Below are 26,426 nucleotides of genomic sequence, written 5' to 3' on the forward strand. Positions count from 1 at the left end.
AGAATTTAATCAGGAAAGAAGACATTTTATTAAAATACCAAAAATGAAGTGTGGGAAAGCACTTTGAAACAGTCATTTTGAAGGCCTGAGAATAGAAGAATGGGCCCCAAATTACTGTCTTCAGGCATCCTCTTCTTTTCAATGATAATTCTGCAGTGACAGTGTTTAGGATTTATTTGTTACCATAGCAACTAAATCTTTGCTCAGTAGTTTGAGATTTCACAAGTTACCTTAAAGGGAAAGTGTTTGTTGTTTTGATTTCACAGACTGTGAATTAATCAATATTTACCTTCTAACAAACCGAAAACACAATAACTTACTTTGAAAAAAATAATTTTCTCAACATTAAAAAGAAATCTATATATACTAAGTGCACATTTCCAATTGTATATCTTACATGACTAATAAATAAGAACTGTGTTTTAAGTCTCCAAAATTTAATTATGACATTTTGTTATATTAGAGATAAATACTAGAGAGAGAACCCTATAGGAGGAAATGGCCACCCACTCCAGTATTCTTGCCTGGAGAATCCAATGGACAGAGAAGCCTGGTGGGCTACAGCCCATGGGCTTGCAAAGAGTTGGCCATGACTGAGCACACACACACTAGAGAGAAGCATAATTTGTTTCTCAGCACAATTTTTTGTTTTGTTTTGTTTGCATAGAAATGATTGTGGCGAAAGATATTACTAACTTTTATGTGTCTGAAATTTAATTAATTTTTTAATAAGACTTAACCTCAGTTGTTCAGATTCTGGGAAAAAGCTGTTGGTGTTATTATTGATTTGGGCCTTGACAATGAATAATACTAAGATGAACAAAGAACTTACTAATATGTATATATCTGTAAATGTGTCAGTGCTGCAGAACCCAGTTATTCTGTACCTTCTCTCCAAGTATCCTGCTTTATTATGATTGGTATCAGTGGCATATATTTTTTTATTTCTGGTCTCCTGCTTTAAAAATGGATGCCTAAGAAGCCAATATAAACAAAGTGTTTTGTTTGTAGTCAGAAATTTCTTTATACATTTACATGTATAAGAAAGTAGGGCATGGCAGAGAGAAGACATGACTATGCATTATAGCTTGCCCACTATCAGTTTTGGTATCAAGTTAAGAATGGTTTTTCTATTTTTAAATAATTGGAAAATAATAATATTCCAAACTAAGAATAATATTTGGTAATATGCAAATGCAAACATTATATGGAATTCAGATTTTAATATCCGTAAAGCTTGACTGGAAGATAACCACACCCATCTGTTTACATATTACTGGCTGCTTTCCTGGTATAACAGCAGAATTGAATAGTGGAAAGAAGACCATCTGGCCTACAAAGCTTAAAACACTTATTAGCTGTTCCTTTACAAAAGACAGGTTGCTGACCACTGTTCTATAGCTTTGGCAATAAGTACAGTTCAAAATGAAACAAATATGTGGGGGCACCTGAAAGTTTAGCTTTCTGTATCTCAACTAATTTGTGTTCATTTGAAGGAAATGGCAACCCACTCCAGTGATCTTGCCTGGAGAATGCCAGGGACAGGGGAGCCTGGTAGGCTGCCGTCTATGGGGTTGCACAGAGTCGGACACGACTGAAGCAATTTAGCAGCAGCAGCAGCAAGCAGCCCAACACCAAATTTTGAATTTTCTGTACTAGTACTTTTTTTGATCTTTGATCATTTATATTCTCTGAAGATTTATTAATCCATTATTGTCAAGATAATGGATACCTTTTGGTGGAATACTGAGGTAATGTACATTTGAGGAGAAATCTATTGTACAACAATGAAAGTAGAAAACCAAAGTTTTGTTTCTAAGACTAATGGGAAGCTGTGAGGTTTTGAACTGGTTCTATTTAGTTTCATATATTCCAGTCAGATCACTTTCTCTTATTTTACCTTTTCTAGAAGGGGATGTCTAGAATGAGTGATGGAGATTATAGAGGAATTCTGTAAGAGACACCCCTGTATTGTGTCAAAGCTTTCTGCTAAAGTGTATGTGGCAAAACAAGGCACCAGAGAAGTATGTAATGCTTATGACTAAATGAAGTTTTCCTTGTTGTTTAATCACCATAAGTAAGAATATTAATAAAAGATATCCTGATTCCAATTTGGAGTCCTCATACTAATGTTGTATTTATTGTTCTAACAGTGGATTTTTTTTATACCTTGAATAGTCATTAATATGTATTTCTAAATAGACTTAATCTAATTTATCAGATTCTCAGAACAGAAGGAAACATTCAAAAGAAGTCTTGGTTGCTTATTTGAGAGTTTAGATGTGATACATTATTATTTTTGTTTCATATTTTCATATTTCATATTTCATATTTTGTTTCATATTTCATTTCATTTTTAAAAGGTTGTTAGACAAAGGCTGTATTTCTGTATTGTAGATAGCATTATTTTTAGAGGTATGTCATTTCATAGGCATATAGAATGGAAGATGTCTCAAGTAAATTGTTTTATATGGAATTACACAATGCCCAGGGACCACGTTTGCTCTGATTCTTTATGTCCAATCTCATCCTTTTCAAACTCACTTCCTTTAAAAATAGAAACCTAGAAATTTCAGTTAAACAAAAGCTTTCTTCGCTAGTGACAGATGTCTTACAGATCAACTTTTAACATGCACACCCACACATAAACACATGTATGCATTTTTCACATCGTCCTAGTAGTTTCGTTTATTTTAATATGACTTGGAATATCACACAAGAATGTCAGAATAAGGTACAGTTAAATGAGGTGTATTCCACAAACATGGAGTGTATACTATATAAGTTTAAGTATTCATTTCAAACTATTCTGTTATTTGAAATACCAAGAGAAATCCAATCTACATTAATATTCTTTATTAGATGATTACTAATATTAATACACATTGGATTTCTCTTGGTATTTCACATCACCTGAAGAAGGCTGAATATATATGTAAACAAAAAGTGTGAACACTCCTTTTTATTTAGGGCCTTAGGGACAGCTACAATAGATATGTTTTGGTTATATTAGATGAAAATTTTATGTGTGCATTTATTTAGAGGCCTCAACTAAAAACTCATTTCTTTTCATCCAAAAAAACCCTTTTAAAGAAAGTAGTTTCTGGTGTTCATTGATTTTTTTTTTTTATATATATCATATAAGAAGTCTGTTCAATTTTATTTTGAACTGAACATTGGTTATGGTTTTTCAAAGCAGATTGCTGGCTTCTGATACCAAGTTATTACATTTTGCAGGTGTTTTAGTGGTTTCTTACTGTGATATATCCTTTTAACTTTAATGGGCATTAAAAACATGTATTTTAAGACCATATTAAGAAATACTCTAAATAATTGTGTCTACAAAGAAGTTCTCAGTAAATTATATTGACTATATAACTAAAATAATTAAAAGTTATTGAATATAAAGGTTTTAGGTTTTTGTGAAATCTATGTGGTAGCTGTTGTGATTACTGTTGTTACTTTTTTTCTAGCAACCTCCTATCCTCTCTTGCATTCTTTAACAAAATATTTCTAAGATAAAGTGTGAGGAATAACAGAGAAGGTGCACTGTTTTTAAAATTCTTATGATGTACATTTTGGATTTCCACTTCCATCTTGACTATGACTCCACCATAGTTCACCTTCAGGGCATTTTTCCTCAATGCACGTTAACATCTCAAGGATGATAAGCAAGGCTCTGAAATCAGACTCCCTGCATTTGATCTTAAGCTCTTCATTTATTGATTTTGTAACCTCTTTGTGCATCTGTTTCTTCTTCTATAAAATGAAGACAGAAAGAGTACCTTCCTCATAGGGTTGTTGAGTATTAAATGAATTACGGCTTGTAAGTGGTTAGAATAGCACCTAAACAGTAAGTATTCAACTAGTTGTGCTTCCCTGGTGGCTCAGACAGTAAAGTATCTGCCGGCATGCAAGAGACCCGGGTTCAATCCCTAGGTGGGGAAGATCCCCTGGAAAAGGGAATGGCTACCCATACCAGTTTTCTTGCCTGGAGAATTCCATGGACAGAGGAACCTGGTGGGCTGCAGTCCATAGGGGTCACAAAGAATCAGATACCACTGAGTGACTAACGCTTTCACTTCCTTTTTTTTTTTCCCCCATTCATCTATTTAGCTCTTATTATACATTCCTAAGATGCCATCTGTGGTGTTCTGGTTGTTTTGGATCTTTGAAACCCTTCTAATTCTAAGGTCAGAATCAACGTGACAGTAATTTGTTGTTTAGTCTCTAAGTTGTGTCCGACTCTTTTGCAACCCCATGGACGGTAGCCTGCCAGGCTCCTCTGTCCATGGGATTTTTCAGGCAAGAATAGTGGAGTGGGTTGCCATTTCCTCCTCCAGGGGATCTTCTCGATGCAGGAATCAAATCTGCATCTCCTGCTTGGCATACAATCTGACTCTTTACTGCAGAGCCGTTGGGGAAGCCCTTGACAGTATTTTAGGATGAAATAAATATAAATAAAATGTTTATTAAAATTAAAGGATTAATTACAACTGAAAATATTATACATACTGTTATGTTAAATTGAACATATCATAAACATTAGTGATGTCATTCTTAAAATTTTAAAATTCATAATGAATAAATTCTGGAAATGAAATCCATTCAACTCTTTTAGGTTTAGGAGAGATTATTCAACTCTCATATATATGTACATAGATTATAATAAGAATATTAATAACAACTAAAATATATCTGGTACTTATTCTGTGTAAAATACTGTTCTAAACATGTTACATTTATATAGATTAATTCACTGAATCTTTATAGCAACCGATAAGGTGAGTACTAGTATTATCCTCATTGAATAGGTAAAGAAACAGAGTCTGAGAGATTAAAATAACCAAAATTCAGCCCAGAAAGTTTGGCTGTGGAATCTGTGCACTTAACTCTGTTGTAAATAAGTGATAGTTTCATTACAGTTATTTAGTGCAACCTTTTTTTTCTTGATTTAATGTTCATCCTAACAATCATTAAGTACCAAAGGTATTGATCATTGCCTAACTCTGCCTCTTTCTGCTCTCCCATGCAAATCTAAAAGCACTGATACTCAAACGGGGCTACGCACTGGAATTACTTGGAGAGCTTTCAGCACTGTTGATACTTAAGAGTTAGAGATTCTAACTTAACTGGTGTGCCATGAACACTGGGATTTTTTAAAGCTCCTCTAGTGATTCTGATATCTAGCAAAGTTTTAGGTCCATTGATCTAAAGGAAAATAAATTTGTTTGGACTCGAGAGCATGTCTGAGGGGGTAGGGCATGGAGGTAAGCAGGGACCTTGAGGCATGCAGAAGTTGAAACTCAAGCCTGTTTGCATGGTGTCTTGTTAAGGATTCCTTCCTCTGCATGCATACAGTGGAAATACTAGACAACAATGAATTTGAAAGTTACCCAGGGATTACACTGTATATGTTATTCTTTTAACTTGTTATTTTAAAAAAATCAATTAAGCTTTCCTATTGCTTTAGTCATGGGGCCATACATGGCCATTGAAAATGTTCAGGAAACATTTGGAAAAAAACAAAATTGCTGTAAGTGGGAAAAGGATTGTGCTTTCCCTTAAGGTTATAGTTATTGTTCCAGTGAGAAGAGTAGAGTGACTTTACTAAACTGTTTAGGAAAATTGATATTTATTTCAAATGTTTATGGTTTATCGTCTCAGAAGGTTAATGCCAAATCCTCAAAAATGTAGTGACGAGCGATGACTCATTTTAGCTCATGTCAAAACAATTCGCTTTTGTAATTTTCTTGTCCCTGGAGAAGCTATTAAACACTAAACAAAAATGCCTCAGAATGAAACTGATTGAATGTTTTAAATTATGTACTTTTGCTTGGCTATTAGCCAGACGTTCTTTGGGGAAGCTTGCCGCACGTGAAGACCTGTGATTTGCGCTGACAATGAGCCTACACAGTTACGCTGCTTAAATATCAGCGGTGTGTATTCTAAAGCTTAATCGTCAAGCAAAGCTCAGTCTTTTTGCTTAAATAATTTGTATAACTCCACTCTCAGACAAGTGATTTTTATCTTTGTTAAACTCTGGGCAGAATATGCCTAACAGGTAAAGCATTTTTCTCTACATTATGTTATTGTTAAGTAGCACAGATTCCAAGAAGCCTAAAAATACTTTTCTGTGTCTGTTGTGTGTATACAGGTATACCCGTATACATATATATACTTTTTAAAAAGATTTATATATTTGTTTCTGTGTAAGTAATACCAAATATCTTGTCCCCAGAGGAGCTCAGTGTAATGTTTTGTATGTAGTTTATATATGTGTATGTGTGTATTGCTGATAATATATGATACTGATGAACAAAACAGAACATTTTCATTAACTTCCTATGGTCTTTCTGCTACTATATGAGCTCTCTTAAATCAGTGTTAAGCTAACTACATCATATTTTTTAGGAACAAGAAATCTAATGATAGGCTTGCTTTCACTGACTCCTAAATAAAGAGGATATTTACAATGTTAGATGAGACGTTTTTAGGAAACATTTTCATCAGTGTGGTTGACTGAGTATTAGTAACTGAGACATTCTTAGTACCATGTGGCATTTTTTGAATAGGCATTTGGGAGCATGATTTGGCAACCAAAAGTATGGGACTACTCATGAAAGTTTGTGGCACACCCAGCACCTAGGAAAGAGTAGGTGCTCAGTAGGTGTTTGTTGAGCAGACTTTCTACTTCTACTCATGCTTATCTCTTACATGATTCGAACCAATTTTTCAGGTGTAGTTCCATGAGAGGACATGGAAAAGGCAGTGAGAATTAAGTGCCTTCAGAGTGATTCTGTAACGGGGTGATGGACCATCATTCCCAAGGAAATTATCCTCATTCACAAGGATATCTAGTCATTAGCCCATTCTAAGATGGAAAATGGTGTGAAGAGTGGTTAATTCAAGCTGCATCTGAAAACTGTAGTTTTGATCTAAGGGAAAAACTGGACAGCCAGAAAGAACTAACAACAGAATGCGAAGGGATTCACACTAAATTAATAGCATGATCTTATTTTTCAATTTAAAATGTAGCATATCCAAATGTTATGTTTTCTGTCATACTAGTTTCCTGTCCTGAAAAAAAAGGTTTAACCAGAGTTGGAGGTTTCATGTAAGTGCAAACAAAGTGGTAAGCTACCATTCAGTCTAGCGATTCCACTCCTGGTTATCTATCCAAAGAAAAAGAAAGCATGAATTCAAAAAGGTAAACGCACTCACATATGTTCATTGCAGCATTATTTACAATAGCCAAGATATGGAGGCAATCTAAGTGTCCATCAATAGATGAATGGATGAAGAAGATGTGGTATATATACACAGTGGAGTATTACTCAGCCATAAATGAAAAAGAATGAAGTCTTGCCATTTGTGACAACACGGATGGACCTAGAGACTATTACAATAAGTAAAACAAGTCAGACAAAGAAAGATAAATGCTGTATGATTTCACTTACACTTATATGTGGAATCTAAAAAGCAAAACAAATGAACTAAACAGAAGCAGAGTTATGGATACAGAGGACAGAGGGGAGGGAAGTGGAGGAGGAGAGAAATAGGTGAAATAAGTGAAGGAGATTAAGAGGTATAAACTTTCAGTTACAAAATGAAAGAATCACAGGTATAAAATGTACAATGTGGAGAATATGGTCAATAATTACATAATGTCTTGGTGACAGATGACAACTAGACTTATGGTGATCATTTAAAAATATATAGAAATATCAAATTGCTATGTTGTACACCAGGAACTAACATAGTGTTGTAGGTCAGTTATACCTCAAAAACAAAGAAAAACACTCATAGAAAACAAGACCAGACTGTGGTTACCAGACACTGTGGTGGTGGTAGGGGCGAGGGTGTTAGGAGGAGAGGGAATTGGATGAAGGTAATCAAAACTTGCGGAGAAGGCCGTGGCACCCAACTCCAGTACTCTTGCCTGGAAAATCCCATGGATGGAGGAGCCTGGTGGGCTGCAGTCCATGGGGTCGCTAAGAGTCAGACACGACTGAGCGACTTCACTTTCACTTTTCACTTTCATGCATTGGAGAAGGAAATGGCAACCCACTCCAGTGTTCTTGCCTGGGGAATCCCAGGGACGGGGGCGCCTGGTGGGCTGCCGTCTGTGGGGTCGCACAGAGTTGGACACGACTGAAGCGACTTAGCAGCAGCAGCAGCAGCAGCAGCAGTCAAAACTTAAGAGAGTTGGACCATAAAGAAGGTTGAGCACTGAAGAATTGATGCTTTTGAATTGTGGTGCTAGAGAAGACTCTTGAGAGTCCCTTGGACTGCAAAGAGATCAAACCAGTCAATCCTAAAGGAATCCATATTCATTGGAAGGACTGATGCTGAAGCTCCAATATTTTGGCCACCTGATGCAAAGAGCTGCCTCACTGGAAAAGACCCTAATGCTGGGAAAGATTGAGGGTAGGAGGAGAGGGGGTCAACAGAGATGAGATGGTTGGATAGCATCACTGACTCAATGGACATGAAGTTTGAGCAAATTCCGGGAGATAGTGAAGGACAGGGAAGCCTAGCGTGCTGCAGTCCCTGGGGTTGCAAAGAGTCAGACACAACTTAGTAACTGAACAAAAGTAGTCAAACGATATAAGCTTCCAGTTATTTATCTACAAGTACAAAGGATATAATGTACAGCATTACAAATTTAATTAACACTGCTGTATGTTATATATACAAGAGAGTAAATCTTGAGTTCTCATCACAAGGAAAATTTTTTCCTATTTATTTAATGTCATATATATATGAAATGATGGATGTTCACGAAAGTGTTAATTCGGTTGTGTCTGAATCTTTGTGACCCCATGGACTATAGCTTGCCAGGCTCCTCTATCAGTGGAATTCTCCAAGCAAGAATATTTCAGTGGGTACTGGAATGGGTAGCCATTTCCTTCTCCAGGGCATCTTCCCGACCCAGGGATCGAACCTAGGTCTTCTGCCTTGCAGGCAGATTTTTTACCATCTGAGCCACCAGGGAAACCCAGGATGTTCACTGAACTTACTGTGAATATCATTTCATGATGTAAGTTAAATCATTATCCTGTACACCTTAAACTTACACAGTACTATATGTTAATTATACTTCAATAAAACTGGGAAGAAAAAAGCATATGACTGAAATGTATAAAATCGTATAGTGTGGCAGGGCAAACACACTTGTTTACCCAGCCTAGAATTGTTAGAATTGGAGTCTTGAAGGAAATGCATTTACTCAAAAAGCAGTGCACTAGAGTACGTGGCCGCCTCGTGGTTAAGAATATAGACAAAAGGCCAAACTGCTGGGTTCAGTTCAGCTCCCTGTCCATTTCTAACTCTGGATCCTTAATCACCTCATCTTCTCAGTCTTTAGTTTCTTCATCTAGAAAATGCTGCTAATAATAGTACCTATCTCGTACAGCTGTTACAAGGATTAAAGATTAAGTGAAAAGCACTTAAAACAGCTGGCATAGAGCAAGCTCTGTGTGTGTGTGTGTACATGTGCTTGTTTTAAAGCATTTGCCATATAGATCAGGTGGGTTAAAAAAATAAGTAGCTTTAGAAGAATTACTTACACTTGAAATCCAAAATTGGCTATTTAGAGTAATTTATTTTTTAAGATTGCATCCGCACAGGCCCCTAAAAGGCTTCCATAAGAGACAGAAATCTTGGACTGGTTGGCTGGTTTGATCAGTGACCTGACCCAAAAAGTATTTGTTTCTGTTCTTACTAAAATGCTTCACACAGAAAACCATGCAGCTATTTCCCAGGCTGAAATAATGAGATAAAGATAAAGCTCTCCTTCCTGCTGCTTCATTTGCTTGTACTAATTTGTCCTAAATGAAAAACTCTTCATTTGGTAATAAAAAAGTGTGACTTCCAGTAATAGAAACAAGCCCAAGCTAATTGAGTTAAGCAAGATCTTTGGCCAGGAAACGTAACTATTGAGATATGCATCTTGTTTTTCCAAGCAAATGCTCCTACTTTGGAATCTGAGTGGGCTTTAATCTGTTTACCTGGCTTGAGTTGCCCAGTTTTCAGACAAGCACTTTGCATTTCTGGCAGCAGTAAGTGTGATGAATGTTTTTGTTATTGTTGCTCTTAATGATCAGTGTGTGGTTTTTATTCTCACTAGAAAGAAAGGTCTGTAAGGACCATAGGCCAGATTGTTTAACCATTAGAATGTGCTTATTTTGTTATTTCCATCATTTGCTAGTATTTTTGTTCTAATCTTGGAATAGATCTTTCAGTAGGAAGAGAAAAACATTGTTTTCCAATCAAATATTTATAACTTCTTTTTTAATATAAATTTATTTATTTTGATTGGAGGGTAATTACTTTACAATATTGTATTGGTTTTGCCATACATCAACATGAATCCGCCACGGGTGTACATGTGTTATAACCTCTTTAAGTAGTAGAACCTGCCTGGTAAAAATGTATTTCATTTCTGTTAAGGCAGGTTGTGGTTTTTTTTTTTTGGCACTGGCATTTTTTCAATGACCAAATTAAAATAGGACCTTTTACAAATATATTGAGCATGCGTCTTTAAAATAAGCTAGTCCGTTAAAATGAAGTCAAAGAACTTTCCGAACATTAATTTTTGTTAGTTTGCCATCTTCCTATTCTAACCCTAGGAAGCTTAGAGGTTTCTATACTTTTTCTTTGCCGTTGTTTTCATGACTGCTCCTTACTCCTCAGTCAACCTGAGATTCATGCTTATTTTAACTCCCCATCAGTGTCTGTAGTAACGATCTCTTTGTTGCCTCCCATGCTCACTTGTCTTCCTTGGGACTTGACTCTCTTGTTCCATCATCTTTCAATCTTAATTGGCCCCTTTCCTTCAACTTTGCTATTTCTACAAGTGAGCAGTCTTTTCCCTTCCCATCCCTGGTGAATTTCTTGAAACACTATCACTATACTCAGTGCGTCTACATCCTAACCATACTCTGGTTCCTTCAAATCTGGTTTTGGCTCCTGCCATTCTGATGAAATTATTCTCAGAGGTCTTTGGCGATTTCATCATCAGGTCCAGCAGACTTCACCCTCTGCTACTTCTCTCGGCCAGTTAACACAGCTACCTATCCACTCCTTGATATTCTTCCTTTGGCTTCTAAGATACTGGGCTCTTTCAAGTCTCTTTCAATATCATAGACTGCTGCTTCTCTATTTTCCTTGATAGCTGATTCCCTTTTTCTTATCCTCTGAATGTAGGCGTTTGCTAGGACAGTCTAGCCCTTTGCATTCTATACTACTAGATACTCTAATCTGCTCCTACTGTTTCAATCTACCTTTCCATGCTAGAACTCCAACATCTCTGACATTAGCCATTGTTGGCCTGAATTCTCTCTGGTCCCATGTGTGCAATTACTCCTAGATGTCTTCTCAGTTTCTCAAGCACAACATCCCAAAATCAAACTCATCTGCCTCTCTGAACCTTCTAGTTACTGTTATGAGGCCCAGTCTTCTTGTTACCAGGCTGATAAGAGTTTCTGAGTTCAGTCATTTCTACCTCTTGCACTTACAGAATGTGTAGCATATCTCATTTCACAACTTATAAGTACTGTTTTTCCATTTTTTCCCTTATTGAGGTATACTTTATATTTGTTACTGTGCACACACATTAAACATGCAGGTTAGTGAGTTTTTATAGATGCATATACTTGTATAAACACTATGCAAATCAAAATGTAGAATATGTCCGAGTCTGCCGCAGACCTCCTTTGTGCCACCGTCCAGTTGATATCCACTTTCTTCCCAGGATGTAACCACCATTTTGACGCCTATTACCATGGTTTAATTTGCTTTCCTGAACTTCATGAAAATTCATGCTCATATTAATGGAAATTCAGCTTCATATAAATGGAATTTATATTGCTACCAGAGAGATATATATGTATAAGTTCCAGTTGCTCTACTTCTTCAGCAATACTTGATATTGTCAGTTTAATTTTAGCCTTTCTGGTAGGACTGTAGTGATATCATTTTTAGTTTGCATTTCTCTGATGATTAATAATGTTGAACTTCTTTTTCACATGATTCTTTGGTTATCTGAATAAGTGTCCTTAAGTCTTTTCCTTTTTTATATTGGCTTGCCAGTGTTTTCTTTTTAATTGATTTTTACAAGTTCTTTATATATTCTGGATGTTAGTCTTCTGTTGGTTATATGTATGCAGGTATCTTCTCCCAATCAGTGCTTTGCCTTTTGTAGAGGAATAGTAATTAGCCAAGATGGTGATGGTCAGGCTTTCTCGCCCCACTTCCTATAAACAATGACTTTGCATGGTTGTGTAACAGCTGAGATCATCCGCAGCAGTGTGCACACACATCTTGATGTAATAGCTTGGCAAATTGCCACCTTTGTTCATGTATACCTATATTAAACCCACCTGAAACAGCCCTTTCTGATGCGTCAGCCATTGGTGAATAAAGCATGTCTGCAGTTCCTAGGGCTTCTCTCATTTTCTTCTAGCTTCCCAACTCGCACCTTGCCTACCATGGGTTCAGCACTTGACAAGACACCTTTTCATCTGATTATTGTTGTATTTAGATTAATTTATTAATTATAATGAATTGATTAATTTTAATAAAGTCTAATAAGTAATCTTTTATGATTAGTGGTCTTGCGTCCTTTTCAAGATCATGAAGATAAACTGAGGCACAGAGAGGTTAAGTGGTTTGTGCTAAGCTTATGGCAGACTTGTTAGTTATCTTTGAAACATCAATTGGTTTTTTCCTTCCTGGGCTTATATGGCTGCCCAGCCAGACATTGCTACCTCTCCCTGTACTGAGAAGAGGCTAAGTGAGTTTGGATTCGATTAGTGGAATGTGAATAATAGAGATGGTCAACTCCAACTTGAAAGCAAGATACTTTTCATGTTTTTTACCCTTCTTTCCCATCCTCTCCATCCTCCATACTCTTTAAGAGAGACAAAGTGGGGTTTCAGCTTTGATCATGCAGATGAAGACAATATTCTGAATGATCTCATGGAGCTGAGCATACTTAAGTTTATTTAAATAATATTTTCAATTATTCAATAAAGGTAGCTCAAATGCCACTTTTTCCATGAAACCTAATCTTGTCCCCTAATTAGTATTTACCTCTTTCTTCTGCCACCTGAATGCTTTTCTGCCCCTGAGGGCAAGGATCATTTTTGTGTTTTAGTGCCTTGCACACATTAGACACTCAGTAATTGTTTTGAAATTAATGGATAAATTAGACAATAAGTGAATTTTTTAGGATTGGGAAAGGAGTACAGCAAGGCTGTATATTGTCACCCTGCTTATTTAATTTATAGGCAGAGTACATCATGTGAAATGCTTGGCTGAATGAAGCTCAAGCTGGAATCAAGATTGCCAGGAGAAATAGCAATAACCTCGAATATACAGATGATACCACCCTAATGGCAGAGAGCGAAGAGGAACTAAAGAGCCTCTTGATGAAGGTAAAAGAGGAGAGTGAAAAAGCTGGCTTAAAACTCAGCATTCAGAAAACAAAGATCACGGCATCCAGTCCCATCACTTCATGGCAAATAGAAGGGGAAAAAATGGAAACGGTGACAGACTTTATTTTCTTGGGCTCCAAAATCACTGCAGGTGGTATCAGCAGCTATGAAATTAAAAGATGCTTGCTCCTTGGAAGAAAAGCTATGAACAAGCTAGACAGCGTATTAAAAAACAGAGACATCACTTTGCTGACAAAGGGCCATCTGGTCAAAACTATGGTTTTTCCCCTAGTCATGTACAGAGGTAAAAGTTGGACTGTAAAGAAGGCTGAGCTGTGAAGAATTGATGCTTTTGAACTGTAGTGCTGGAGAAGATTCTTTAAGAGTCCTTTGGACAGCAAGGAGATCAAACCAGTCAATCCTAAAGAAATCAACCCTTAATATTCATTGGAAGGACTGAAGCTGAAGCTCTAATCCTTTGGCCACCTGATGTGAAGAACCAACTCACTGGAAAAGACCCTGATGTTGGAAAAGATTGTGAGCAGGAAGAGAAGGGGGCAACAGGGGATGAGATGCTTGGATGGCATCATTGACTCAGTGAACATGAGTTTGAGCAAGCTCTGAGAGATAGTGAAGGACAGGGAAGCCTGGTATGCTGCAGTCCATGGGGTCACAAAGACTCAGACATGACTGAGTGACTAAACAACAACAAAAACTATATATATAATATTAAGAAATGTTGATCTGGTCATATAATGAGTGTAGCCTCACTGGGAATTTAAGCTGTCTCCACACTGGTTCTGTGCCTTCTCTTTGCTGTGGTTCTGACTCAGCAGTTTTGCTGTGCTGTATCACTTTCACCTTCCATAACACAGCCTGTACAGCTGGCTGTCCTGATACTAATTGCTGACATAGTGTGACCATGACTTCATTTGACCTTTCAGCACATAAGACCTTTCTGATTGCTATATAGTGAAAAGAGTTTCACATGGTAAAAGAGATGCTGTTTTCTTTTCAAAGCTGATGATTTGACACAGACAGCAATGTGACAACTGGCTTCACTCAGGTTCTCTTGGCGTCTTAAAAGAACATTTAAACCATGTTTGAGATGCCATTGTGTTCCTATTTCTAAATGCTCCCATTGGAGATTCTGATTCAGGATATCTGGGGTTGGGCCCAGAAATCTGTACTTTTAAATAGTTCCCCTGGCAACTTTGATGATCACTTACTTTATTTTGGGAACCACTCACAGAGAAAGGTTAAGATTCAGGGGTCAGATAGACTTGAGTTCTGATTCTTCTCTACAGTTACTAGCAGTACTATAACTTTGGGAAAATTATGTAATGCCCTTAAGCTTCAGTTTGATTATCTGAATATTATGTGGACAATACCAGTATCTACTTAAAAAGATTGTTATGAGGATTATATGAGATAATGCATTTCATATGCTAAGGACAATGTTTAACAGTAAACATTCAATAAAATATAACTATTGTTAGTATTATCACTAATTATCGAGTTCTTTATAAAGAATTTGTATTGTTTTATATAAAATGTATAAAGTAGAATCTACTGTCTCTATAAAAAGGATTCATGTTATATGTGAGTATGTGTGGTCTTTAATAGAGTTCTTAGTTTCAGGCATTTATTTAAAAGAGTATGTGGGATTACTCTAATCGCAGTTCCTCATCATAAATAATTTACCAGTTAGCCACCCCATGCTGTTTGGTTTTAAGTACTGAGGGACTATTACTCTGGGGTTGTGTGTGTGCCTGTATAGGGGAATATTACAAATAAATGCTTTCCTGGAATGTTTGAGAACTGAATGTTAATGCTATCAAAACTTAGGAGCTCAAAGTTGAGGCTTTGGCTAACAAGTGCAGAGAGTCACCTATTTCAAATTCTGGTCTCTGTTTATAAAATTCTCTATCTGGTCCAACATCAGAGAATAGAGCAGAGATAATCTGACCTAGGGTTTGGTGTTGCTAAAGAATCCACCTGCGATGCAGGAGACCTGGGTTCGATCCTTGGGTTGAGAAGATCCCCTGGAGGAGGGTGTGACAACCCACTTCAGTATTCTTGCCTGGAGGATCCCCATGGACAGAGGAGCCTGGTGGGCTACAGTCCATGGGGGCACAAAGAGTCAGATGCGACTGAGCGACTAAACACAGCACAGCACAGCAACTTCAAGGTAACCTGAGTTCTGGGATGTGTGTTTCATATATCAGTGGAGGAATGATGGGTATGGAATCCTTGGAGCAGGAGGGAGGGACTAGGATTAGTGAAGAGTTACAGCATCAAAAAGTTTTCAAGCCACTCCCTTGTATCTTAGTTATTGTTTAAATTTACTCCCCAGGGTATCAGTGAATAATAAGTTAAAGTTTGGAACAGAAACAAGATTTCTTTTTAGATAAAGCAGAAACTTTCTAGAACAAAAGAATGAGTGGATTTATCTTAATAGTGTTCTTTGCATAAAAAAGTAATGCTATGGCTAAAAGTAGCGTGTCACAAGGGGAATAAACTGTTGACCCTTGAATAACACAGGGTTGGGGGCACCAACCCTCCAATACAATTAAAAAAAATCCCTCTATAGGTTTATAATCAGCTATTTCTATACGTGGCTCATGCATTATATACCTTTGATCTGTGTGGATTAGTTAGCTCTTACAATAACACTATTGCTATCATTTCTAGTTAGATAATTGAGATTGACTTCTATTTTGCCATGTTCTGATTCTATTTGCATTCAACTGCATATTGAATTCTCAAATTGCCTGGAGAATAGGTGATGAGAGTCATGGTCTACGACTCTCACTTTAGTAAACCCTTCACGGAGTTCATTTATCACTGTCAACAAAGAGCTGTTGTCATCTGACCAGAACAGATGAGAAAAATTTTAGTTCTTGGGTAAGACCTGTATTTAGAGCTGAAATTTTAAGTAAAAACAAGGTTGATTAGTTAACAGTTAGAGGCTTCATTTGGGGTTAAGATTACCCTCATTGCTCTCTCAAGCATTAGACTTTCTTAGTTATCCAGAACCTGTGGGATTCTTAATAGAGCTGGTTTATATATATTTTCTACTCTTTGACTCATATGAACTTAAATCTTGTCTAAAAACCTATCTGGATTTCAGAGGCTTAGAGAGGATTAAAAAGGCTATAAAATTTTAAATAACTTCATCCAGTGAGCATGTTTACCTAAATGTGTCATCAGACTTCTCAGTTTTCTGGTTAGAAAACCGGTTTGGGACAGACTGACTCACACTGTCAACTGATAGAATACAAACACATTCAGAATTCTCCTGGCAAGACTAATGCAATAAAAACAGAGTTCTTTGAGCTTTTAGAGGTGAAGTGTTTCATTTCTCTAATAAATCTTCCTATCACTAAGAGCTTTCAAAATAAACAAATTCATGTCTTTACAGTTGTTACATGCTAGAGAGGCAGCATAGGCATACTACTATATCCATTACCTCTTTGCAGCTCTTAAAGGACGTAATTTTTTAAAATTTTAATTTCTATTTTATGTTGGGAAATAGTTGATTTCGGCTGTTAACCAAAAGGTTAGGGATTCCCTTGTGGCTCAGATGGTAAAGAATCTGCCCTCAGTGAGGGCGACCCAGGTTTGATCCCTGGGTGGAGAAGATCCCCTGGAGAAGGGCATGGATACCCACTCCAGTATTCTTGCCTGGAGAATTTCATGGACAGAGGAGCCCAGCAGACTGCAGTCCTTGGGATAGCAAAGAGTTGGACACAACCGGGCGACTAACACTATAGTTGATTTACAGTGATGTGTTAGTTTTAGGTGTACTGCAAAGTGGTTCAGCTATACATATAGGTACATGCATTCTTTTTCAGATTCCTTTTCCATATAGATTATTGCAGAATATTTACTAAGAGTTTCCTATGCTATACAGAAGGTCCCTGTTGATTATGTATTTTATATATATTAGTGTATATATGTTAATCGCTCACCTTTGCCCTTTGGTAACTGCAAGTTTGTTTCTGAATTCTGTGAGTCTGTATGTAAATAAGTTCATTTGTATCATCTTTTTAGATTCCACATATAAGTGATATCATATGATACTTCTTTCTCTGCCTGATCTACTTAGCATGATGATTTTTGGGTCCATCCATGTTGCTGCAGATGGCGTTAGTGCGTCCTTTTTATGGCTGAGTGATATTCCATTGTGTGTATGCACCACATCTTCATCCATTCATCTGTCAGTGGACATTTCGGTCGCTTTCATGTCTTGGCTATCGTAAACAGTGCTATAGTGAACACTGGGGTGCCTGTATATTTTCAAATTATGGTTTTCTCCATTTATATGGCCAGGAGCAGGATTGCTAGATCATATGGTAGCTCAATTTTCAGTTTTTAAGGAACATCCGTACTCTCCTCCATAGTGACTATACCAGTTTACATTCTCACCAACAGTGTAAGAGGGTTACCTTTTCTCCAGGCCCACTCTCTCTGCAGCATTTACTGTTTATAGACTTTCTGATGATGACCATTCTGAACAGTGTGAAGTAATAATACTTCATTGTAGTTTTGACTTGCCTTTTTCTAATAATTAGTGATGTTGATCATCTTTTCATGTGCTTTTTGGCCATCTGGATATCTGGAAAAATGTGTGTTTAGATCTTTCACTCATTTTTTGATTGGGTTATTTGGTTTGTTTGATTTTTTTTTTTTTTCTTGACGTTGAGCTCCATGAGCTGTTTGTATATTTGGAGAGTTAATCCCTTGTCCATTGCTTAATTTGCAAATATTTTCTCCCATTCTCTGGGCAGTCTTTTCATTTTGTTTATGGTTTCTAAAGAAAGTAACTTTTAATAATTTTTATAAATTTATTTATTTTATTTTTGGCTGTCCTGGGTCTTCATTGCTGCAGGAACTTTTCTCTATTTGCGGAGAGAGGAGGCTATTCTCTAGTTGCGGTGTGCAGGCTTCTCATTGCTGTGGCTTCTCGTTGTGGAGCCTGTGCTCTAGGGCGCAGGCTTCAGTAGTTGTTGTAGTATGTGAGCCCTAGAACATAGGCTCAGCAGTTGTGGCACACAGGCTTAGTTGCTCAGTGGCATGTGGGATATTCCCAGATCAAGGATTGAACCTGTGTCTCCTGCATTGGCAGGCAGATTCTTTACCACTTAGCCACCAGGGAAGCTCCTAAAAGAAGTAATTTTTAAAGGTTATCTGGGAAATATTAGTAGTTAGCCCTTGGACTGATAAAAGTAGTGTTCTATAATTCAGAATATTCCCATATGTAAATAAATATTTCATTTGATTCATATTTCACTTCTGATCCACAGATCTCAAATTCTTTGCCCAAATAGTTGCCCTTATTTTTCTTAATTAGCGTTTGTGCAAGAAAAGTGATCTGGAGAAGGAAACAGCAACCCAGTCCAATATTCTTGCCTGAGAAATCCCATGGACAGAGGAGTCTGGCAGGCTACAGGTCCATGAAGTCTCAAAGGGTCTGACATGACTTAGCAACTAAACAACAACAACAGGAGAAGTGGTAGGTAGGAAGACTATTTCTGCTCATTTTGTAGATGGATACATCAGCCCAGAACTCAAGTTTGTTTTTGTTTTGTTTTTTATCAAGTTTGCTCAGGAAAATTGAGACCAAACTCAAAAAATGGCTAGAGACAGGGATATTCTGTAAGAAAGATTAGCTAAGTAACTTTTTTCAAGGATGAAATTGGAATGTTTTCTTGGCAGAGGTCAGGCTACATTCAAACTAAGTAGATGCTCCTGTTCCTTTCTGTTTTCTAGTTAGTTATATCTCTGTGCCGTATTTATTCACATGTTGCTGTAATTAGCCAAGTTTAGGCCTTGCAAAAGGGATTAGCTAGCATATTACACACCCACATCTCTCTTGCTGGGATTTAGGATGGAATGAGATTTATTTTTCCATTTACTTTAACTAAATGAGCATGTACTTCTCCAATCCCATTTTACTGTTAAGTCTTTATCAAGAAGTTGTATAGCAATTGGTAACGTGGAATCCATTTCTGAAAAGCCTTGCCCTCTTTGGTATTTTACTTATAGTAGTAGTTTTCTGGGTGGTTTTGTTAATATTTTTATTACAATATGTTCTTTCCAAATGTGACTCTGAACACACCTAACATAGTGTTTTGTGTATGCTGTAGGTTCTCTGACAGATCACCCATGTCAAGTTGAGATTTTTCTTGGGCTCAGGATAAAGGGGAATCCCAGGGTAATGGCACGTAGGGTTTGTGTACCCTGGCCCTAAACTACTTATCTTCAACAGAGACTTAGTTCCACAGACTCCTCTTCCTCAGTCCTTTTGTGCCTGTGGGTATAGTTTTCTGCCTGGAATACCATTTCTGCTCCTCTCTGCCAGATAAGAGTCCACTAGGCCTTCAAGCTAGGAAATGGCAACCCACTCCAGTGTTCTCACCTGGAGAATCCCAGGGGCTGGGGAGCCTGGTGGGCTGCCGTCTGTGGGGTCGCACAGAGTCAAACACGACTGAAGTGACTTAGCAGCAGGCCTTCAAGCTAATTGCTCCCTGCTGGGATGCTTTCACATTGTCTCCATGAAGAACTAATCCATCCCTCAAATGGGATCCTGGAGCAGTCTGTGCATGCTTTCATTGTAGCCCACAGTTAATTACCTCATCCTACTTATGTTTTCTACTGAGACCTCAAAGACAGCCTCCATATCTTATTCATTGCTTTTTCCGAAGTTCCTAGTTCCATGCATAGTGTTCAGTTAAATGAATGTCAAATGATGAATGAATGGATGATATATACCCTCATTGTCCCCTTTTTTTCCCCCTTCCATATAGAACAAGAATGTTTCCCAAGCTCCCCTACCCCACCTCCAGCAAATATTCATTTGCCTTTGAGCACTTCCCTTTGGTATATCCCCATTACCTTATTTTCAGGTCTTTGCCCTTTGGTTCAAGAGTGTGATCTGGCATTAAAAGGCCTTCCTTGTAAAATTTTAAGAAAACAACTAACCTATATCTCATAAGAAATATCTATTGTCATTAATAGTTTCATATCTATCATACTGATCATTTAGATCAGTCAAGTTTTATCCATAAAGACCAGAAAGGGTTTTGTTCAACCTTAAAAAGGAATGAAGTGCTTTTTAGGTCCCACAAGATGGATGAAGCTTGAAAACATTATGCTAAGTGAAAGAAGTCAGATACAAAAGGCTATATATTGTATTCCATTTATATGTAATGTCCAGAACAGGCCAAACCATAGAGACAGAAAGCATATTAATGGTTTCCAGGGGCAGGGAGGGGAAATGGAGAGTGACTGCTAATGGACACAGGCTTTCATTTTATTGCCAAATAGTAGTCCATTGTATGCATATACCATAGGTTTGTTGATCATTTATGTTGATGGACGTTTGAATTATTTCTGTTTGGGGCTATTTTGAATAATGCTGCTATGAATATTCATATTTAAGCTTTTGTATGGGCATATGTTTTCCTTTCTCTTGGAGTGGAATTTCTCTAGGAGTGGAATTGCTGGGTCATATACTGTTATAATTGACTGTTTGAAGAATTGACAGACTATTTTCCAGAGCAGCTTCATCATTTTACATTCCTACAGCAGTATGTAAAGGTTCCAATTTCCCTACATCCTCACTAACACTTATGATCTTTTTTATTATTTTTATCCTAGTGGCTGTAAAGTATGATTGTACTAAAACAGACAGATCACAAGTGTTAGTAAGGATATAGGGAAATTGGTCGATCCCTGGGTCAGGAAGATCCCCTGGAGTAGTAAATGGCAACTCACTCCAGTATTCTTGTCTGGGAAATCCCATGGACAGAGGAGCTGGGTGGGCTACAGTCCACAGGGTCACAAAGAGTTAGATACAACTGAGCAAATAAGCATGCACATTGATTGCAAAAAGTAATGTCTCATGGTTTTGATTTACATTTTCCTGATGGTTAATGATATTGAACACCTTTTTCTGTGCTTATCGCCCATTTGTACCTGTTCTATGGAGAACTGGCATTGTTGCCAATTTTTAAATCTTTTTTATTGTTGATTTGTTAGAGACTTATTTATTCTGGATACAAACCCTTTCTCAGATGTAGGATCTATAGATATTTTCAATCTTGGGCTGACTTTTCACTTTCTTTATGGAGTCCTTTGAAGACCAAACATTTTTAATTTTGATGATGTTTGTCAAATGTATTTGTTTGTTTTTGATGTCATATCTAAGAAACTATTGCCTAATCAATGTTCACAAAGATTTATGCCTTTGTTTTCTTCTAGGAGTTTTACCATTTTAGGTGTCATATTTAGTTGGGTCTCTGATCTATTTTGAGTTAAATTTTGAATGTAATGTGAGGTACAGGATCCAGCTTTACTCTTTTGTTTGTGACTAGCACTACTCTTTTGTAAAACAGTCTTTTTAAGACTGATTTTCCCCCACTGAATTGTCTTGGCACACTTGCTAAAAATCAGTTGACCAGCAGCATAACAGTTTATTTCTGTACTCTTAATTCTATCCCATTGATCTATTTTCATATCCTTTCACCAGTACCATACTGTCTTGATTATTGTAGCTTTGTAGTAAGCTTTAAAACTGGGAAGTATCAAATATTCAACTTTGCTCTACTTTTTTAATACTGTTTTGGCTATCTGGGCCCCATGAATTTCCATATGAATTAAGATCAGCATCTCAATTTCTATCATATAATCATCTGGAATATTAATAAGAATTATGTTGAATCTCTAGATCAATTTGGCAAGTATTACAGGCTTAACAGTATTAAGTCTTGATTCATGAACATGGGATGGATGTCTTCTTGCCATTTACTTAGAGCTTCTTTCAGTTCAGTTCAGTTCAGTTACTCAGTCATGTCCAACTCCTTGCTACCCCATGAATCACAGCACGCCAGACCTCCCTGTCCATCACCAACTCCTGGAGTTTACTCAAACTCATGTCCATCGAGTCAGTGATGCCATCCAGCCATCTCATCCTCTGTCGTCCCCTTCTCCTCCTGCCCCCAATCCCTCTCAGCATCAGGGTCTTTTCCAATGAGTCAACTCTTCACATGAGGTGGCCAAAGTATTGGAGTTTCAGCTTTAGGATCAGTCCTTCCAATGAACACTCAGGACTGATCTTCTTTAGAATGGACTGGTTGGATCTCCTTGCAGTCCAAGGCACTCGCAAGAGTCTTCTCCAACACCACACTTCAAAAGCATCAATTCTTTGGTGCTCAGCTTTCTTCACAGTCCAACTCTCACATCCATACATGACAACTGGAAAAACCATAGCCTTGACTAGACAGACCTTTGTTGGCAAAGTAATGTCTCTGCTTTTCAATATGCTATCTAGGTTGGTCATAACTTTCCTCCCAAGGAGTAAGTGTCTTTGAATTTCATGGCGGCAGTCACCATTTGCAGTGGTTTTGGAACCCCCAAAAATAAAGTCTGACACTGTTTCCACTGTTTCCCCATCTATTTCCCATGAAGTGATGGGACCAGATGCCATGATCTTCGTTTTCTGAATGTTGAGCTTTAAGCCAACATGTTCACTCTCCTCTTTCACTTTCATCAAGAGGCTTTTTAGTTCCTCTTCACTTTCTTCCATAAGAGTGGTGTCATCTGCATATCTGAGGTTATTGATATTTCTCCCAACAATCTTGATTCCAGCTTGTGCTTCTTCCAGCCCAGCATTTCTCATGATGTATTCTGCATAGAAGTTAAACAAGCAGGGTGACAATATACAGCCTTGACATCCTCCTTTTCCTATTTGGAACCAGTCTGTTGTTCCATATCCAGTTCTGACTGTTGCTTCCTGACCTGCATATAGGTTTCTCAAAAGGCAGGTCAGGTGGTCTGGTATCCCCATCTCTTTCAGAATTTTCTACAGTTTATTGTGATCCACACAGTCAAAGACTTTGGCATAGTCAATAAAGCAGAAATAGATGTTTTTTCGATGATCCACCGGATGTTGGCAATTTGATCTCTGGTTCCTCTGCCTTTTCTAAACCCAGCTTGAACATCAGGAAGTTCACGGTTCACGTATTGCTGAAGGCTGGCTTGGAGAATTTTGAGCATTACTTTAGCAGCGTGTGAGGTGAGTGCAACTCTGTGGTAGTTTGAGCATTCTTTGGGATTGCCTTTCTTTGGGATGACTTCCCTGGTGGCTCAGATGGTAAAGCGTCTGTTTACAATGCAGGAGACCTGGGTTTGATCCCTGGGTCGGAAAGATTCCCTGGAGAAGGAAATGGCAACCCACTCCAGTACTCTTGCCTAGAAAATCCCATTGGCAGAGGAGCCTGGTGCAGGCTGCTGTCCATGGGGTCACAAAGAGTCGGACACGACTGGGCGACTTCACTTTCTTTCTTTCTTTGGGATTAGAATGAAAACTGACCTTTTCCATTCCTTTGGCCACTGCTGAGTTTTCCAAATTTGCTGGCATATTGAATGCAGCACTTTCACAGCATCATCTTTTAGGATTTGAAATAGCTCATACTGGAATTCCATCACCTCCACTAGCTTTGTTGGTAGTGATGCTTTCTAAGGCCCACTTGACTTCACATTCCAGGATGTCTGGCTCTAGGTGAGTGATCACACCATCGTGATTCTCTGGGTCATGATGATCTTTTTTGTATAGTTCTTCTGTGTATTCTTGCCACCTCTTCTTAATATCCTCTGCTTCTGTTAGGTCCATACCATTTCTGTCCTTTATCTTTGCATGAAATGTTCCCTTGGTATCTCTGAGTTTCTCGAAGAGATCTCTAGTCTTTCCCATTCTGTTGTTTTCCTCTAGTTCTTCGCACTGATCGCTGAGGAAGGCTTTCTTATCTTTCCTTGCTATTCTTTGGAACTCTGCATTCAGATGCTTATATCTTTCCTTTTCTCCTTTGCTTTTCACTTCTCTTCTTTCCACAGCTATTTGTAAGGCCTCCTCAGACAGCCATTTTACTTTTTTGCATTTCTTTTTCTTGGGGATGGTCTTGATCCCTGTCTCCTGTACAATGTCACGAACCTCCGTCCATAGTTCATCAGGCACTCTGTCTATCAGATCTAGTCCCTTAAATCTGTTTCTCACTTCCACTGTATAATCATAAGGGATTTGATTTAGGTCATACCTAAATGGCCTAGTGGTTTTCCCTACTTTCTTCAATTTAAGTCTGAATTTGGCAGGAAGGAGTTCATGATCTGGGCCACACATAGCTCCCAGTCTTGTTTTTGCTGATTGTATAGAGCTTCTCCATCTTTGGCTGCAAAGAATATAAAATCAATCTGATTTCAGTGTTGACCATCTGGGATGTCCATGTGTAGAGTCTTCTCTAGGGCTTCTTTAGTTTCTGTCAATGTTGTTTTGTAGTTTTCAGAGTATGTCTTGTACTTCTTTTGTTTATTTTCAAATCTTTATTTCTTTTTGGTGTTATTGTAAATGAAATTGTTTTCTGAATTTCATTTTTAATTTGCTCACAGCTACTGTGTAGATATACAATTGATTTTTGTGTATTGATCTAGCTTGTATTTTACAAGCTTGCTGAGCTTATTTATTAGTTCTAGTAGCTTTTTCTTGCCTGGAGAATCCCAGAGACCGAGGAGCCTAGTGGGCTGCTGTCTATGGGGTCGCGCAGAGTTGGACACAATTGAAGCGACTTAGCAGCAGCAGCAGCAGTAGTTTTTTCAGTGGGTTTCTTAGGATCTAATTGTTACCACTGTTATTATCATTGTATCAGTTTAACAGAAGTGTTCCAAGATTGTTCATTTTTCCTAAAAAACATTGACATTATTTGATCTGTGCCTAGATCTAAATTTTTATATGACCTTGTGAGCTACATCTGGCTTCCCAGGTGACATTAGTAGTAAAGAACCCGCCTGGCAATGCAGGAGTTGTAAGAGACATGAGTTCAATCCCTGGGTCAGGAATATACCCTGGAGGAGGGCAACCCACTCCAGTGTTCTTGCCTGGAAAAGCCCATGGACAGGGGAGCTTGGTGAGCCACAGTCCATAGTGTCGCAAAGAGTCAGACAGAACTCAAGCAACTTAGCTGCTGCTGCTAAGTCGTTTCAGTCGTGTCTGATCTGTGCGACCCCATAGACGGCAGCCCACGAGGCTCCCCCATCCCTGGGATTCCCCAGGCAAGAACACTGGAGTGGGTTGCCATTTCCTTCTCCAATGCATGAAAATGAAAAATGAAAGTGAAGATGCTCAGTCATGTCTTACTCTTAGCGACCCTATAGACTGCAGCCCACCAGACTCCTCCATCCATGGGATTTTCCAGGCAAGAGTGCTGGAGTGGGTTGCCATTGCCTTCTCCCAACAAGTTAGCAGGGATGCTTTATATGTATATATTATCTGTCTTAGTTTTGTAGTTTGAAGAGAAACTTTATTCCACCCATAAGCTGTATGAGCATACATTAACACTATTATCTGTTGAGATTTATAGCGTTTTTTTAAAACTTAGTTTAGAAAAGAAAAAAAAAATTACTTGTATCATTTTCTCTGAAAGAAGAAAGTGGCCATAGATTACAGTAGCTCACAGTTTCACGATAGTTTTATCTCTTTTTTGCTTTATTTCCAATTTTCCAGAAAATTTCTAGGGACAGTTGGGAGCTCGCGAATCATGTCCTATCCCCTCACAGGCAGTGCCATACCCAAATAAGTAGCATTCCTTGCTTGGGGACAGCATAAAGAAAGTCTATGTGGGCTTTACTTCTAGAATTGTGTTACCATTGATTCTTCTGTGGTCACTTTGTTCACTTCCTCAGGCAGATGCTACTGCAAATAAGTACAGATTTCGTTTGAACTGCCTGAGCTTCTGCTCTTGCATCAAATCCCTGCTCTGTAGCTTTTACAAAATGGCAACCCACTCCAGTATTGTTGCCTGGAGGACCAATCCCACGGACAAAGGAGCCTGGCAGGCTACAGTCCATGGGGTCACAAAGAGGACCCGACTTAGCAACTAAATCCTCGCCATCACCTGCTAGCTCTGAAGACCTTTTGGGGAAGCGCTG

At 38.0% G+C, this 26,426-nt stretch overlaps 2 protein-coding genes across 4 annotated transcripts in view; one reads left to right on the forward strand and one right to left on the reverse strand.

The window, feature by feature from the left end:
• CMSS1 (cms1 ribosomal small subunit homolog) overlaps window positions 1-26,426 on the forward strand; it is a 399,921-nt gene that overhangs the window by 76,696 nt on the left and 296,799 nt on the right. Inside the window, exon 1 of one of the 3 annotated variants that reach the window (XM_052642258.1) lies at window positions 15,545-15,633. The exons of the other annotated variants lie outside the window; for them this stretch is intronic. The gene's annotated coding sequence lies outside the window, so the exon portion shown is untranslated. Of the gene's footprint in view, window positions 1-15,544; window positions 15,634-26,426 lie in introns of those variants that run through there. 3 annotated transcript variants of the gene reach the window in all.
• FILIP1L (filamin A interacting protein 1 like) overlaps window positions 1-26,426 on the reverse strand; it is a 114,006-nt gene that overhangs the window by 65,188 nt on the left and 22,392 nt on the right. The gene's annotated exons all lie outside the window — the stretch shown is intronic.

Source organism: Budorcas taxicolor, chromosome 1, assembly GCF_023091745.1.
Source record: "Budorcas taxicolor isolate Tak-1 chromosome 1, Takin1.1, whole genome shotgun sequence".
In the NCBI taxonomy this organism is placed as follows: Eukaryota; Metazoa; Chordata; class Mammalia; order Artiodactyla; family Bovidae; genus Budorcas; species Budorcas taxicolor.